General features: G+C 39.8%; 1 protein-coding gene across 1 annotated transcript in view; it reads right to left on the reverse strand.

Moving 5' to 3' along the window:
- The window catches only part of NUGGC (nuclear GTPase, germinal center associated), a 135343-nt gene that overhangs the window by 17984 nt on the left and 103629 nt on the right, over positions 1 to 13730 (reverse strand). The gene's annotated exons all lie outside the window — the stretch shown is intronic.

The raw sequence follows: 13730 nt of genomic DNA on the forward strand, positions 1-13730 counted from the left end.
TATGGATTGAGGCTCAATGTCAAGAAGACAAAGAGAAGACCTCTAATGAGATGGACTCACATAGTGACTGCAGCAATGGGCTCAAGTGTGTCAGAGATGATGAGAATGGCACAAGATAGGACAGAGTTCAGGTCTGTTGTTCATAGGGTCACTATGAGCCATACTTAATGAGATAGAACCTAATAACAACTGTAAACACTTTCAAAGATCATTAAAATGCAATATCATATGATATCATATTGTTGAGAGCTGTTGAGTATGACTCACAATGACTCTAAGAACAATAGATCTGAATTACGCCCTATCCTATGCCATCCTTGTCATTTCCAATACGTTTTAGCCCATTGTCACAGACACTGTAACAATCCATCTCACTGAAGGTCTTCCTCTCCTTTGAGGACCCTCCACCTTTTCAAGCATGTGATTTCTCTTTCCAAGGAATGGCCTCTCCTAACATGTCCAAAATATTGGAGACAAAGCTTGGAGGTAACAGGTGACTGGAAAGACTGTGGCTTGAATCAAGGGCATCCTAGTCTTTAAACCAACATAATTGCTCTTCAGAACTTTGGGAAGATCCCAACAGCAGACTTTCCCAACTCTACATGTCTTTTGATCTGATTGCTGGTACCAAGGGTGTTGACTGTGGGTTCAAGTAAGATGAAATAATTGACAGCTTTAATCTTTTCTCCATCTATCAAAATTCTGCCTATTGGTATATTGGTGAGGAATTTTATTTTCTTGGTGTAGAGATAAAATCCATAATGAAGGCTGCAGTCCTTGATCCTCTGTAGCAAATACCTCAGGTCTTCCTTGCTTTCAGCAAGTAAGGATGTGGAAATGATAACACATTATCATTAATATCATATGCAAGCAAAATATTGCTGAAGATCATCCAAAAATTACAAGAACAGTACAATGACAGAGAACACTGAGAGGTTCAGGCTGGGTTTAGAAGATGCTCTGACATTATGGATATCATTGCTGATGCCAAATGGATCCTTGCTGAAAACAAAGAATACCAGAATAATGTCTGTTTGTGTCTTACTGACTATGTAGTGGCATTTGATTATAACAATCTCTGGCTAACATTGAGACTATTGGGAATTCCAGAGCACTTAATTAGTTAGGTTTACACCAAATCTGTTCCTAGACCAAGGAGTTATTGTCTGAACAAAGCAAGGGAACACTGCATGATTTAAAATTGAGAAAGCTATGCATCAGTGATTTATCCTTTCCTCATACTTACTCAGTCTGTATGCTGAGCAAATCCTTGGAGAAGTCAGACTTTATGAAGAAGAATATGGCATCAAGATTGGAGGGAAATAATTTTATATGAATGGTGTTGTTGTAATATGCCATCAAGTTGCCTGCAACTCATTGTAACCCTATGTACAATGGCTCTGAAGCCTGCCCTGTTCTGAGCCAGTCTCACTGACTCTACCACACTGACCTCATTGCCCTAGTTACTGTATCAATGTATTCAGGGTCTTCCTCTCCTGCGCTGTCCCTCCACACTTCCAAGCATCATGTTCTTTTCCAAGGATCAGTCTCTCCTGGCCACATGCCCAAAGGGTGTAAGACGAAGCTTCAAAATTCTAGCCTCCAAGGAGAAACTTGTTTTCACCCTCTCCAAGACAGTTCTATTTGTTTTCTTGGCAGTCCATGGTATGTTCAAGACTCTTCTCCAGTACCACAACTCAAAGGCATCGATTCTTTTTCTATCATCATTAGTCATTATCCAGCTCTCTGATACATAGAAAGTAATTGTGAAGACCATGGACTGGGTCAGGTGCATCTTGGTCTCTAGACTGACATTGTTGCTTCTCAGTATTCTGGAAAGGTCCCTGACAGCAGATTTACCTAATGCAATTTGTCTTTTGATTTCCTGAGTGCTTGTGCCAAGAGTGTTGATTGTGGAGCTGAGCAAGCTGTAACTGTTAACAACCTCAATCTCTTCTCCATCCATCTTGGTGCTTCCAGTTGGTCCAGTGGTGAGAATCTTTGTCTTCTTGATGTTGAGCGTCAATCCATATTGAAGACTACAGTCCTTGATGTTACCAGCCTCTGGTTCTCACTACTAAGGAGTCAATTCCAATTCATGGTAACCCTCCATTTGGTTTCTGAAGCTGCAGACAGCCTCCTGTTTCAAGTGACTAGTGGATTCAAACTACCGGCTTTTCAGCAGCATAACATCTACCACATGATACCACCAGAGCTCCCTAAGCTCTTATTAGACAGTTTCTTTTTCTATGTTATGCAAAGATATTATATTAGTATATAAGTGTTTGCTTAAATATCTGGTGACAAAGTTGTTGTTAAATAGGAATTCCCTGAGAACATTTGTAATCTCAGAGAAATAGGCCATTAAAAGACTGATGAGAAAGGGTACAATTGTGGGTGAGATTCTAGTGAAAACCTGAAGATAGCTGATGTTGCTCCTTCCTTTCACAAGAACATATCTCAAAAGAATATCTCTGATGAATATGCCTTCGTCTTCTCAGTACCACATCTTCTTAACTTCTCATGACCTAGGTTCTTCTACCATTGTGCAATTTTTCTCCAGGGTCATTTAGTTTTCTACTATTATGAAACAAATTATTCGAAACTTGTTGGCTTAAAACAAGTCAATGTTTATCATATCCCAGTTTCAGAGGGTCAGGAATTTGACAGGGCTGGCCAGTTCTGGTTTGGGATTTCTTCTGAATTTCAGTTAGGTGTCCAGTTACAGTCATCTGGATGTAGTAGGAGGATTGACCTCCAAGACAGCTCATTTACTTGGCTGGCTTGGTGAATTGCTCAACTCCTCTCCACATGGACTTCTCCACAGTACTTCTTTTCCACACGTAGGCTGATATCTCTCTGAAGTAAGTGATCCAAGTGATATCTCTCTGAAGTAAGTGATCCAAGGGGCCACAATTTTGGGTCCTTTACAGTTTAGCTTCAGAAATCCTACACAGTTACTTCTTGTAATACTCTTTTGGTCACAGAAACAAGCATTGGCTCAATATAGGAGGAGATTCCATCTAAGCATGAACACCAGAAGTTGTGGTCTTTGGGATTTATCAAAGCAGCTATCACAATCAACCTCAATGGCTAAATCCAGTCCTCATTTTCCTGTTCTTTCACCTCCTAGAACGTCTGAAAATCTCCTTCTTAACACAATCCATGCTTATTCCTTGGCTTTCTTGATATTGTGCTATTCTCAGAGTATGTTTCATTTCAAGGTATTATTGTCTTCTCCTTATACCTCTTGATTAATCCTCTGCTCTCTTCCTTCCACCTTTTGCTTCTCCCAAAAAAGTAACTCTTTTATAAGGTTATTTCATATAGTTACCCTTCTTTCTACTCTTTTCAATATCACCCATGCCTATACATGACTATCATATACCGAGCTATCAATGATTGTAGTGACCATCAAATTGAAGTCTTCATCTTCACATCTCTCTAGGGCTTAGTTTCACCATTTTATTAGTTATTCCAGGAGCAATAATTAAATACATAATCTCTAATGTTGGACATACTGCTTCCTCCTTCCATCTGGAGATTAGTTCTTCAACCTCATTTTCTCATTTCCTTATTATTATTAGTTTTTACCTCTTTTAGGTACAAATATTCTCTATCATCTTTATTGTTTGGTTCTTCCACATCTCATATCTAAGCTATTGAAAGTTCTCATTCTCTTCACATTTCCTCCCCAACTCACATTGTTAATTTTGTTCCATTTACCATAACTGTTGATTAGGCCCTAACTGTATTCTATGTCTGATCTTTTCCTAGTTCATGGGGACACTAATCTAACCAATACATAGCTTTGATGAGGTCATTCATTGCTAGACCCTTCTCTAAGTTCAAACTCACTGACCTGATCTAAGGTGCAGCCAGAGTATTCCTTGGACACAAAGCTTAGAGGCAAAGAAGACAAAACTTCATCTCACATATTTTGGTTATTTTGCTAGGAGAGGCTATTTCTTGAAGAGAGACGTCAAGCTTGGAAAGGTGGACAGAAAGTAAAAAAGGGGAAGTGTCTCAACCAGATGAATTAACACAGTGACTACAGTAGTGGGCTCAAGTATGTCAGTATACTTCTCTTGGGCCCCTATTCTTTTGCAGGTAGAAATGCAGGAATAGGGTGGAATAAGATATCACTCTCTGCAGAATATTTTTTTCCTTGTCCTCCTATCTGTCTTGCGATAACTTTACCAACACCCATTCCCCCTTCTGGTAGTTAACAGCTGTACCCCACCTTGTCCTTCTCTTTGGGGAAAGTTAATGTTATCTCTGGCCTTAGAGTGGAACATCTAACACAGGCCTTAACTATGTGGTATAAAGAATTCTCTTGATTTCAAAGATTAACTTGAAAATAAGTATGTGATCCAAATAGAAAAAAAGAAACATTTAGAAGACTTGCTATAGTTTGTTCATTTTTATGAGAAAGTTTCCAGAAACAACCATTCCTTTCTTCCTCCCGTTCAACCAAAAGACATCATGCTGGGAAAGATGGCTGATATTGTTATCATGTGCCCTCGAGTTGAAATCAATTCCTAACTGCCCCTCCAGCAGGTTTTCAGAGGCTGTCAATCCTAAGCAGGGGAGAGAGAGCTCCTATCTTTCTCCCACTGAGCAACTGGTGGATTTGAACAGCATGCCTTTGAGTTGGCAATGCAATCCCTTTACCTGCTAGGCTACCAGAGCTCCCTGGGAAAGGCGGAGGGTAAGAGAAAGGAAGACTTCAGTAAGATGGATTGACATAGTGAATGTAACAACAGGCTCATGCATGACAGAGATCATGAGAATGGCACAAGATCCTGATTTGCTGTTCATGGGGTTGTTATGAGTTGCAGTCAAGTCAACTGCACAATAACTCCCCTTCTTTCCTACCAATGGTTCTAAACTGGGAACAATTTTGAATGGAGAAGAGATTGAAGTTGTTAACAATTTCAGCTTGCTTGGCTCCACAATCAACATTCTTGGCATCAGCAGTTAGGAAATCAAAAGATATTGGGGAAATCTGCTGTCAGTGACTTCTCCAAAGTTCTAGAAAACAGTGACGTCACTCTAAAAACTAAGGTGCACCTGATCAAGGCCATGGTCTTTGTAATTACTTGTTATGCATTAGAGAACTGGACAATGACTAAGGATGACAGAAGAAGAACTGATATCTTTGAGTTGTGGTGCCAGAAAAGAGCATTGAACACACCATGTACTGCCAGGAGAACAAATACGTCTGTCTTGGAGAAGGTGAAAACAAGTTGCTCCTAGGAGGCAAAGATTTTTAAGCTCTGTCTCACATACTTTGGGCACGTGGCCAGGAGGACAAGTCCTTGGAGAAGGACATCATGCTCAGAAAGGTGGAGGGACGGCACAGGAAAGAAAGACTCAGGATGAGCTGGATTGACACAGTAATGAAAGTGATGGGGTTAGGCGTGTCAGAATCAGTGAGACTGGCCCAGGATAGGGAAGGTTTCAGAGCTATTGCACATAGGATTGCTATGAGTCATGGGTGACTCAATGTTACATAATAACAACATCAACATAGGGGAGGGATGATGGTAAACCACTGGTATCTAGTGGATAGAAAACAGAGATGCTGATAAGTATCCTGCAAATGTACAGGACAGTCCCTCAAAACACAATTATTCAATCCAAAAGATCGTTAGTACTGAGCCTGAGAAACTCTGTTCTAAAGTTTATGTGCACAGATGTGAATCCAAAAACCAACTCCAACCTTTCACCATCATGAAGGAAGCAGTATGAGAATAAAACCCCTACACATGGAGGCAAGCAAGGGAGCTGCAGAGGAGGACAACCAGAGCAACTAGGGTAAACTGATCTCCCACGCCACCTCTTCTTCTGGACCTCAGTCCCACTGCAATTTAATCTAGATTGCTATATTGTTGTTATGTGTTCATGAGTCAACTATGACTTCCAGCAACCCCATGGACAACAAATCTGAACCTTGCTCTATCTTGCATGGTCTCCAACATGCTGAAGCCCATTGCTATAGTCACTGGGCCAATTCACCTTGTTGAGAAGCTTCTTCTCTTTCTCTGACCCTTCCTGACACTATGCCTAAAGTGTATGAGATGAGTTTCACCATCTTTGCCTCCAAGGAGCTAACTGGTTGCACTTCCTCAAAGACAGACTTGTTTGTTCTTTTGACACTCCATGGAGTATTCCGTATTCTTCAACAACACTACAACTCAGAGGCATTGATTCTATTTCTGTCATCCTTCTTCATTGTTCAACTTTCAGATGCCAGGAAGCAATTGGAAATGTCATAGCTTGTATCCAGGGCACCACTGTAGTTTTTAAATTGATATCCTTGCTCTTTAGCACTTCAGAGCAGATTTTCCCAATATAACACATCTTTTGACTTCTCAACTACTGCTATTCAAGAATGTTTGTGAATTGAAGTAAAATGAAACCCTTAAAAATGTCGGCTTTTCTTTAAATATCATGATATTACCTATTTAGCCAGTAGTGAGAATTTTTTGTTTTTTTATGTTGGGATGTAATCCATATTGAAAGCTGTAGTCTTTGATGTTTTTCAGTGCTTCAAGTCTTCTTCACTTTCTGCAAGGAAGGTTGTATCATCTGCATAAATTAGGTTGTTGATGAGCTTAATACATTCTTCTTCATATGATCTAGATTTTTAAAATTATTTCCTCAGTATAAGGTATGGAATGGTATGGGGAAAGGATACAGCCCTGATACATATCTTTCCTGATTTAAAACCATGCAGTGTTCCTTTGTCCAGTTTGGACAACTGCTTCTTACTCTATATACAGACTTCGCATGAGCACCATTAAATGGTCTGCAATTCCTATTCTTCTCAATATTACTCATTCTTTGTTATGATTTACACAGTAAAATGCTTTACATAGTCAATAAAACATAAGCAAAGATCTTTCTGGTATTTTCTGCTTTCAGCCAAGATCCATCTGACAACAGCAATGATATGCCTCTGTCAAGTCCAGCTTGAATTTCTGGAGTTCCCTTTTAATATATTAACCCAATAATTTTTTAAGAACCTTCATATTTTACTTGCATGTGGTATTAATGATACTGTTTGATCATTTCAGTTGTATCTTCTTGCTTTGGAATGGGAACAAATATGAAAATCTTCCAGTCAGTTGGCCAGGTCTTCCAAATTTCTTGGCATAGACTTGTGAGCAAATTCATGCCTACATCTGTTTGTGGAAATACCTCAACTGGTATTCCATCAGCTTCTGTGCCTTATGTGTTGCCAGTGCCTTCATCGCAGCTTGACTTTCTTCCTTCATTACCATTGGCTCTTGAGCATGTGCTACTTCCTGGAATGGTTCAGTGCTAACCAATTCTTTTAGATATAGTGACTCTATGTGTTCCTTCCATCATCTTTTTAAAATTTTTTATTGGTTTTCATACAGAAATTAATATGTATTGTGTTTTGTACGTGTACATTATAATTTATACAATCATTCATATACATTATATTTTACTTAATTAATTACTATTGATTTATGATAGAAGAATTGATATCTTTGAGTTGTGGTATTGAAGAAGAGTACTGAATATCTCATGGACCGCCAAAGGAACAAACAGATAGGTCTTGGGAAAACTGCAACTAAAGTAATCCTTGGAAGTAAAGACATCTGATTCTGGCTGCCCCTTTCCAAGACATATCTTGTTTGTTCTCTTGGCCATCCATGAGATGTTCAGTGCTCTTCTCTAACACCACAGCTCAAAAGTGCCAATTCTTCTTCTGTCATTCTTATTCATTGTCCAGCTCTCAGATGCATAGCAAGTAATCAGAAAGACTATGGCCTGAATCAGACACACCTTAGTCCTCAAACTAACATCATTACTCTTCAATAACTTGGAGAGGTCCCTAACTACAGACTTTCCCAGTGTAATATGTCTCCTTTTCTTGACTGCTGGTACCAAGGGTGTTAACGGTGGATCCAAGTAAGGTGAAGTTGTTGATAGTTTTAATTTTTTCTTCATCTATCAAAATGTTGCCTATCAGTCCAGTGGAAAGAATCTTTGTCTTCTTGATGTTGAGATGCAATTCATATTTAAGGCTGTATTCTTTGATCCTCTGCAACAAGTGCTTCAAGTCCTCATCACTTTCAGCAAGCAAGGTTGTGTCATCTGCGTAGCGCAAGTTATTAATGAGTTTCTTTCTGATCCTGATGTCTTATTCCTCTTCATGTCCAAAATACTTGAGACCAACTTTGGTTCTAAGGAGCACTCTTGTTGCACTTCTTTTGACAGATTGCTTTGTTATCTTTCAGTCCATAGTATACCAAATATTCTTTGCCAAAACCACAATTCTGACACACAGTAATCCAATAAAATAGAATAGATCTGTCCCATGGGTTTCTAAGGCTGTACATCTTTTAAAAAAGTAGACTGTCTCAGCTTTCTCCCATGGAGCAGCTGCTATGTTCAAATTGCCAATATTCTCATGGTTAGAAGTTAAGCACTTAATTACTGTGCAGCTAAAGCTCCTATTACTCTTACAGTTGATACTCGTTTGCAATTACAATATAGCTAGTTAGCAATCATACAGGAGGCTGGCTTTATGAGGAGGAACGTGGCATCAGTATTAGAGGAAGATCCATCAACAATCTGAGTTATGCAGATGACATAACCCTGCTGAAACTGAGGAGGACCTGAAGCTCTTGCTGCAGAAGGTCAAGTACTGCAGCCTTCAATATGGACTGAAGCTCAACATCAAGTAGACAAAGATTCTCACCACTGGGCAATTGGCAGAATCAGTATGGATGGAGAAGAGATTGACGTTGTTAACAGTTACTGCTTTCTCAGCTCCACAATCAACACTCTTGACACCAGCAGTCAGGAAATCAAAAGACTAATTGCATTGAGTCAATCTGCTGTCAGGGACCACTCCAGAGTGCTGAGAAACAACAATGTCAGTCTAGAGACAAAGATGCACCTGATCCAGGCCATGGTCTTCGCAATTACTTGTTATGCATTAGAGAGCTGGATAATGACTAAGGACGACAGAAGAAGAATTAATGCCTTTGAGTTTGGTGCTGGAGAAGAGTCTTGAACATAGCACGGACTGCCAAGAAAACAAGTCTGTCAAGTTTCTCCTTGCAGGCAAGGATTTTGAAGCTCTGCCTCACACACTTTGGGCATGTAGTCAGGAGAGATCGATCCTTGGAGAAAGACATCATGCTCAGAAGGGTAGAGGTAGAGGCAGAGCACAGGAAAGACCCCAGATGAGATGAACTGATACAGTGACCAAGACAAAGGGGATAGATGGGTCAGAGTCACAAGGACTGGCTCAGGACAAAGCAGGATTTAAGCTGTTGTGCATCAGTTCACTATGAGTCTCAGGTAACCCAATGGCACATAACAACTATAGTTAGCAATCACCACTACCAGCCCCAAGTTGCTGTCGAGTTGATTCAAACTCATGGTAACCCCGTGTGTGTCATAGTAGAACTGTCTTCCCAAGAGTTTCAAATGGCTGACTTTTTAGAAAGATCTTTCCAAAAAGATCACCAGACATTTCTTTTGAAGCACCTCTGGGTGGACTTGAATCATTAAGATTTTGTTTAGAACCTGTTATTGTAGCATGAGTATAAGCATCCAGGAGGGGTGAGAGAGGCTGGAGGCAGAGGGATGTGGATGTACAGGCGGAAGAGGGGATTAATCACTGGGTTGTGCAATTTGATGGGGCAGGGGGCAGTGAGGGAAATTGAAAGAATTTGTTTGAATATGTATTACATTTTTTTAAAATAAACTACTAAAAAAATAAAAATGCAACTGCAAAATTTAAAAAAATTGAAAAAACCCACAAAAACCAAAAACAAAATCTTAAAAAAATTTTGGTTAGAATCAAGGATTTTAACCACTACATTACCCAAGGACACCAGTTGCCAATTATAAGTGACTAAATAATTTACAACTATTAACTTGGAGTTAATAAAAAGCCAGCAAGGTAAAGACTTTCTAGCCAGGAAGTTAGAAAGCCAAAAGGGAAAATGGTGGCATTTCTCAAATTGGAAAAAAAAAATTAAAGAGAAAGCATTTAAGGCTTGAGTTGCAATATTAAAGGATTCTACGGACAAAAGATTGAAAAATGCAAGAAATACAAAAAAAAAGATTGAAGAAATACACAGAGTCACTGTATCAAAAAGAATTAGTCTACACAGAATCATTTCAGAAAGTAGCTTATGACAAAGAACCACTGGTACTGAAGGAAGAAATCAGAGCGGCACTGAAGGCATTGGCAAAAAATAAGGTTCCAGCAACTCAGAGTTACAGCAAATGGATGCAGCCCTGCACAAACTCATGCAGGCTAAGAAACTTGGAGGACAGCTACTTGGGCAACTGACTAGAAGAGATCATATTCTGTTGGGTCACTTAAAAAAATTCTGTACAAATATGATCTCTTCTAGTCACATGCCCAGAGTATGTGAGGTGGAGCTTCAAAATCCTAGCCTCCAAGGAGGGACTTGGTTTCAACCTCTCCAAGACAGAACCATGTTTTCTTGGCAGTCCATAGAATATCCCATAGACTGCCAAAAGAACAAACAAATCTGTTTTGGAAGAAGTGTAGCCAGAGTGTTCCTTGGAGGCAAGTATGGTGAGGCTTTGTCTCACATCCTTTGGTCATTTGATCATAGGAGAGGCCATCTCTCAGGAAGCAGACATCATGCTTGGAACAGTGGAGGAAGAGAACCTCAATTAACTGAATGGACAAGGTGACTGCAACAATAGGCTTAAGCACAACAGAGATTGTGAGGATGGTAGAGGATTAGGGAGGTTTTCTATCTGTTTTACTTAGGGTCACTATGAGTCGGAGTTAATTGCACAGCTCCTAACAACAACAAAGTGCAGTTAGGGGGTACAGCAGGCAAGGATAAAGATTGAGAACCTTGGCTCCGAAGCTGGAAGACCATATGAATTCCACAGTGGCCATGAGTTAAGATATTTAGCCTCTCTGCAAAGTAAAATCATAATCATAAACATGTTTAACATATAGAATTCTTTTGAAAATTAAGACAAAGCATACAAAAGGAACCTTGACAGCACAATAGGCTATGTGGTGGGAAGTTAATGAAAAGCTTGGCAGTTTGAATCCACAGGCATCTCTGCAGGAGAAAGATCAAGCTTTCTGTCCCAGAGAAGATTTGCAACCTGAGAAATCTAATGGTACAGACGTCCTCTGTAGGGCTGAGCTGGAACTGGCATAAGGGCGATGGGATTATTGTGGAATGCACACCGAAAACCAAGCACAGTGTCTGGCATCAGAGCTGATGTTTGTTAAGGTCAATGTTTGCTGAATAAATGAATTTGTATATAAATACTTAGATACATGCATACTTAAACCATTCAAATAATGGTCTTTTATTCCTTTATTCTTGACAATAATTTTGTAGAAAGACACTCTTGTTCCAGGTTGCATGGATTCAAAAATTAGCACCCTTCTCCAATGACTCTAGAATTATTCCAGTTCACTTTCTTTATCCTTTTAGCGATTCTGTTTGGTTTGCTTGTTTTACACTGGAAGCATCTTGCCTTTCATCCTAATCTTAGCATGTAACAACTAATCTAGATGTTTAAACAAACTTATGCACAAACATGATGATACTCAGAAAATATCTTTTACAGACTGAATTATGTCTCTCAAAAGTAATATTATATATCCTAACCCCTATACCTGTGGCTATAACTCCATATGGGAATAAGATTTTCTTCCTTATGTTAATGAGGCTATATCCATGTAGCTGTGTTTTAAACTAATCTAATTTGAGTTATAAGAACAAAAATATTGGGCACAGGGACAAGAAAGTACAATGAGGAAAGAGAGAAGACAAATGCAGCTCCCTTGACGAACTTGGAGAGCAATGCTATAAAAGCCGAGACAATCTTTTCATATTCATAAACAAAGCTAAGCTGTCTTGTTAGAATGACAGAGAGGGAGCATAATGGAAGGGCTTCAGGGATGTTGTTTGCTCTGAGCGCTGGTTAAAGGAATGTGTTTGTTCATGGAAATCCATTGACGTGTTACAATATGTATGTAAAAAAAAAAATCAAAGCATTCTTCTTAAAAAAATAAGAAGAGGGTAGTCTGAATGTGGGGCTAGACAGGTGTGTGTCCTGTCTGTCAGTGTAGAGTGACAGTTGTTGCTCAAGCAACACTTCAAAGAACCACCAGGGGTTTTTACAGCTTTCTTAGTTCTCTGGAAAAAAAGGAAGTGTGTGAATAAACGTGTTCTCTGTTTTGGAGGGGTGGGGGAGGAAAAAAAGCTGAGACAATGCTTTTCTCCTAGAATAGATAGTGAGAATTTCCCCCTAGAGACGGATCCTTTAATTTGATATTCAGCTTCCTAACCCTGCTTGCTGAAACTGAGGAGGACCTGAAGCACTTGCTGCAGATGGTCATGGACTACAGCCTTCAATACGGATTGAGGCTCAACATCAAGAAAACAAAGATTCTCACCACTGCGCCAATTTACCACATCTTGATCGACAGTGAAGAGATTGAGATAGTTAACAGTTTTCGTTTGCTTGGCTCTACAGTCAACGTTCTTGGATCAGCAGCCAGAAAAACAAGAGACGAATTGCACTGAGAAAGTTAGTTGCCAGAGACCTCTCCAGAGTACTGAAGATTAACAACATTAGGCTGGAGACTAAGATGTGACTGATCAGGGCTATAGTCTTAACAATTGCGAGCTATGCATCGGAGAGTTGGACAGTGACTAGGGTTGAAAGAAAGAGAATTGATGCCTTTGAGCTGTGGTGCTGGAGAAGAGTGTTGAATATACCATGGACTGCTAAGAGAACAAACAGGTTTGTCCTGGAGAGGGTGAAGCTGGAGTGCTCCTCGGAGTCAAGGATTCTGAAACTTAGTCTGACATACTTTGGGCATGATGCAAGGAGGGACCAGTACTTGGAGAGGGACATCATGTTTGAGAGAGTGGTGGGACAGCACAGGAGAGGAAGGCCCTAGATAAGATGGATTGATTGAGTGGTTGGGGAAGTGGGAGTTAGTGTGCTGGTGACAGCGAGGTTGGCACAGGATAGAGCAGGGTTCAGGGCTATTGTACATAGGGTCACTGTGAGTCGCCAAGTGACTTCATGGCACATACAGCAACAACAACAAACTCTATGAAAATAAATTCTATTATGCTTAACCCACCCACTTGTGGTATTTTTATTATGGCAGCACTGGTGGCCCAGTGGTAAGGAGTTATACTGCCAACCTAAAGGCAAGCAGTTTGAATCCACCAACTTCTCATCTGCAGGAAGATAGGTAATTTCCGCTGTGATTTACAGCCTCTGAAAACTGGAGGGAGGGTCAGCTATGAGTCACTTCTGACTCAAGGACACACAACAACAAGAAGAAATTAAGGCCATATTCTAGAAAGCATTATCCATTGGATATGGAAAAGTCTACAGAAATGCAAGAACTCAATCTTTTCACATCTCTCTCATGGCTAATTTTCCAAATTCCCAACTCTGACAATATATAAAATATGAAACTATGACATTGTATTCTGTATGTACACTTCCAGAGCTATACATGTCTGTATTACCCTTGCCATGTGACCAATATCATCCACCATGCTTCACTCTTCATGACCTGTTTTTTTTTTCCTTTAATACTGTATAGGTCTTAGTTTTTAAAAGTGGCATGCCCATTTTCATCTGTCAGAAACTCCACCAAACAGAAAAAATTGAAATGTCAAGTGAGCAATTACAAAATA

The sequence above is a fragment of the Elephantulus edwardii genome, unplaced genomic scaffold, assembly GCF_000299155.1.
Source record: "Elephantulus edwardii isolate Elephantulus edwardi_28Jun2011 unplaced genomic scaffold, EleEdw1.0 scaffold00038, whole genome shotgun sequence".
NCBI classification, from domain to species: Eukaryota; Metazoa; Chordata; class Mammalia; order Macroscelidea; family Macroscelididae; genus Elephantulus; species Elephantulus edwardii.